This window comes from Apium graveolens, unplaced genomic scaffold, assembly GCF_009905375.1.
Source record: "Apium graveolens cultivar Ventura unplaced genomic scaffold, ASM990537v1 ctg5281, whole genome shotgun sequence".
Classification (NCBI taxonomy): domain Eukaryota; kingdom Viridiplantae; phylum Streptophyta; class Magnoliopsida; order Apiales; family Apiaceae; genus Apium; species Apium graveolens.
Genome location: NW_027418909.1, coordinates 14,672 through 19,301, shown reverse-complemented (window position 1 = coordinate 19,301; position 4,630 = coordinate 14,672). Strand labels below are relative to the sequence as shown.

The 4,630-nt window shown below is 32.9% G+C and overlaps 1 long non-coding RNA gene across 1 annotated transcript; it reads left to right on the top strand.

Annotated features, from left to right (window-relative positions):
• The first annotated feature begins 1,305 nt into the window (after positions 1-1,305).
• LOC141702559 (uncharacterized) lies at positions 1,306-1,674 on the top strand. Its single transcript, XR_012567182.1, has 2 exons — positions 1,306-1,456; positions 1,606-1,674. It is a non-coding gene; the product is annotated as an uncharacterized LOC141702559 (long non-coding RNA).
• Positions 1,675-4,630: the final 2,956 nt, after the last annotated feature.

The window sequence follows — 4,630 nt, the reverse complement described above, 5'->3', positions numbered from 1 at the left end:
ATGACACTGGTAATAAGTTATATGAAAAGAAATCGAAGCGAAAGCTTCAGATAACTGATAATGAAGATCATAATCATGGCAAAACAGAGTTCCGAAAGACAAAGCTCTTCTAACAAAAAAGAACAAGCTTAATTGGACACCTTTTCTCCATGACAAGTTTGTAAGAGCTGTGCAGCATCTAGGGCCTCAAGGTAAGATGTTACATTTTAACATGTCTTTCACTACAGTTTAATGATGTCGATTATGTCTCACATACTTGAATTGTCCGCGATGAATTTTTGTTGTAGGATCTATTCCGAGGAACATTGTTACCGTAATGAATGTGCCTGGACTGAGGAGGGAACAAGTAGCCAGTCACTTGCAAGTTAGTTCCTCCCCCTCTTTTCTCCTTTTCTTCTGTGTGACGAGAATTTCTAATTTTGCTGTTCTAATGTCTTCTTTATTCTAATATTCGCAGAAGTACCGAATCGACCAAGAGAAACAGTCTGAAGCAGAACAAAATCCAGACTTGTTTAAAACACTCCAAAATGGGAAAAGGTGGTCCTCATCGTTTCTCAGCCATAAGGAACTACTAGGTTACGGACAATCTAAGCTACTAACCAGTCCAGGTAATTAAACAGTTGACACGATTCTGTCAGGCATTTGTTAACATGAATGAGCTTGGGTGAAAACTATTTGATTTGTAATGCTACAGGTTTTCCTCCAAGTGGACTAACAAACGGTACATATCCCAGTCTGATGTACCAGCCACAAACACCCGAATTTTCTAGCAGTGACAAGATTAGCAGTGGATTTAATTCTGTCCAAACTTTGGCTCCGATTCACATGAATCAGAATGGCTTTTCTAAACAAACACAGCCACAAAACTACTATACTAGCGGTGCACTTGAAGTTTACAATACATTTGCTTCACAGAGAAATTTCGCATCTCCTACATTTGATAATGTTGTCCCTGAGCAACAATACAGATCTGCTGATCAAATTAACGTTTCCGTTTATGGAAGTACCTATCAGTCAACTGATTTGGTATATTAAGTTTACATAAATTCATGTTCTACTCTGTCTCTGCTAAACAACTTAAGGTTTACAATTTAAATTTCAAAATATGCCTAATTATTTTCATCTTTCTCCTTTACGTGTTATCACATGTAGAATAAAAATCAAGAGTTCTACATACGAAACAATTTTGATTTTGGAGATGCCTTTCTGGTTAACAAAGACTTGCCAAATGCTGACAATGTGCAAACAGACCTTGATGAGGTATATACTTAATATATGTAGAATTATTTAGATATTGATATATTCTGCATGATTATGTACATATTTCTCCTTCACGTGTTATCGCATGTAGAACAACAATCAGGACTACTACATCGGAAACAGTTTTAATTTTGGAGATGCCTTTCTAAACAAAGACATGCAAAATGCTGACAAGGCGCACATAAGCCTTGATGAGGTAATTATTTAGATATTGATACATTGCTGCAAATACACAGAGGACTAATTGTTTGTTGAGGAGTGTCTCAGAAATAGCTTCTCATCTTCAAATTTAACCAGAACAATATATTAAAAGACTTTTAAATTTATAGTACATTTGTTTCACAGAGAGATTTTGCATATCCTCAAATCGATTCTGTTGTCCCTGAGCAGAAAAACGAATCAACTGATGCTGAGGTAAAATTAACATAAATTTATGTTCTGCTCTTTCTCTTCTATACATCTTGTCATAGAATTTAAAATTTCTACAAGTGTGCATGAATATCTTCATCTTTCTCTTTTACGTGTTATCGCTTGTAGAACAAAAATCAAGACTACGACGTCGGAAACAATTATGATTTTGGAGGTGCCTTTCTGGTAAACAAAGACATGCCAAATGCTGACAAGGTGCCCACAAACCTTGATGAGGAACTGACTTAATATTTGCAAAATTATTTAGATATCAATATATTTCGGCATGATTATCTTCATCTTTCTCCTTTACCTGTTATCACATGTAGAACAAATATCAAGACTACTACGTTGGAAACAATTTTGATTTTGGAGATACCTTTCTGGAAGAAAAAGATATGCCAAATGCTGAAAAGGTGAACACAGACCTTGATGAGGTATAGACTTAACATATGAAAAATTATTCACATATCAAAATATATTGATGCATGGACAAGTGGGGATATCTTGCTCAAATATTCTCAATATATATATATATATATATTTTTTGCTCAAATAAGAACTTCTTAAAATGAGAATTATGAGAACTTGTAATCTTCGTAGTTAAAGTTTGTAATTTTATAAAATTTAAAATTTTTACTTTGCACAAAATCATCAATTTCCGAATTCAAAATTTTACCTTTTTAAAAGTCAGCAATTTTAATTACGAAAATTCTTACGATTTTCAATTACTAAGTGGGGATCCCAGTCGGGATCTCGTCCCATTTTTGGGCACACCAAAGTACAATATCAATCTTTTCAATAGTTATTGAGAATATTGGGGTAGGAGGGACTCGCTTGAGTCCTCCAGTAACCAGGGATATCAGGATCTGATATCATGTTAACATCATATTTCATATCATTAAGACTCAGGAATAGCTGCATAACATAAGTCATTTCACGTGAAACAAGCAATTACTAATATTTTACAAATACATAGCATTAAACTTGATAACTCCGCTAGTATGAGATGTTGATATATGTTTCATGTTAAATGGAATTAAGAAATTACAATACCAGGTGTTAAAATTGAACATGAGTCTCTTAGCTTTTCATCTTCAATGCTAAACTAATTAATCCTGTATATGACAAATATTATAGTATCATGATAATGGATGCAACACTGGGACTCCCCATTTTGAATCGAAAGGAAATCATCAGTCTAATGATGATCAGCAGGTATTATCCTAGCTTACAGTAGTAGCTTAGCATTTCAAATTTTAAACTACAAATATCTATACAATTTTACTTTTACCTCATAATTAAATTAATAATTCCCGTGTGAAATGTTATTAGGGAATGGGCGAGGATTTTTGGGCGTGGTTGCTTTCTGAATGACAACAACAACTTTGGAGGACTTGCATCAACTATTTGGAACTATTTCCCCCTTGGTTTGATAAAAAAAAATTTATGCTCGCAACGATTGCGTAATGACAAGAAAAATCTTGTGGTTTGAATAATTGATTCGCTTAGTTCATACTCTGACGATTGGTTTTAAGACTTCAATTATGTTACTTTAATTTTTCAATTTTATTATTTATCTAGAAAATATTATGTGAAAATTAGGTTTATGAAAACATACCACCTAATATTATAGTTTCAGATATAAAATCTGTGATTAATGAGATCGAAGATTCATCTAAACTTTCATGGAATCGAGTTGTTTATGTCTTTTTCGCTCAGGTTTCTAATAGTAACAGTTTCGATTAATGAGAAGAAAGGCGAGTTTTTGTTCAATCTTTTTACCTCTATTAGAAGTTATTAGTCGATAACTTGAAACAGTTTCGATTAATGAGAAGAAAGGCGAGTTTCTGTTCAATCTTTTTACCTCTATTAGAAGTTATTGTCGATAATTTGAAACAATGTATCCACGGAAATTCTAAAAAATCTTTTAGGCTTATTTCTATTGTTTCTGAATTGCTTTTCCAAGATTGACAAATTATGAACTGTCTTTTGTTGTCGAAAGAAATTTCTTGTGATAGTTACCACCATCACAATTTTGATGCAAGAGTTCCAAATCTCCAAAAATACCATAAAAAACATTCCCAAGAAAACCAACACCAACACATACACTAAGAAAACCAACACGTAGTAAACTCGGGAATCGTTACGCATATACCCGTTGTTATGTTTGTGTGCGTTTAGGGCTTTACGAAATGTAAAACTTGTAATTTTGAATTCCACTTGCCGTAACTGTAAAAAACTTCTTTCGTAGTTTGTAAATATATAAAGATCGTGTCAAGGTGATTTACGGTTTCGGAGAAAAGTCCGTTTTAGTGAACAATGTCGAGAAAGCCAAACTGTTACGTGGTACTGACAGGGGAATAAACATGGCCCTCAATTTTTTTTAAAACTTATGAAACATGAACAGTTGATGACCTATACAGCGAGGAAGACCTCTTTAAAATTTGAACTTAAAATGTTAAATTTTAGATTTAACAAAAATATCGGAGTCAAGGTCATGCAAAGAGTAATCACCAAAAATGCTTACTGCCTAAAAACTGCTATCTCCGGTTTTTTATTGCACTTCCTAAAAATATATTTTTGAGTAATTTTATTCTAGACACTCTGTAGATCGTGCACGCAAAGACGGTGTGTCAATTGAGTTAACTATTTGAGAAAAATCAATATATTTAGTAAAAGTGGTGCAAATAGTAAAACCCCATAGTTGACCAAACTTTTAATATATTTTTCATCTAATTAAATAAATGTTTTCAAATTGTAACTTTTATGAAAAATATTAAAAATACATACACAAGAAGCTCCTTGAGATGGTTTGGTACTTAAATATCAATTTTCTAATTTATTAAAGATATAAGAGTGTGAGACGCGTAATAGTAACATTGAGGAAACTGAACTCAAGAAGCCACAAGATTACAACAATAGCTAATCCAAAATATTAGAATATTTGCATGACAAAATT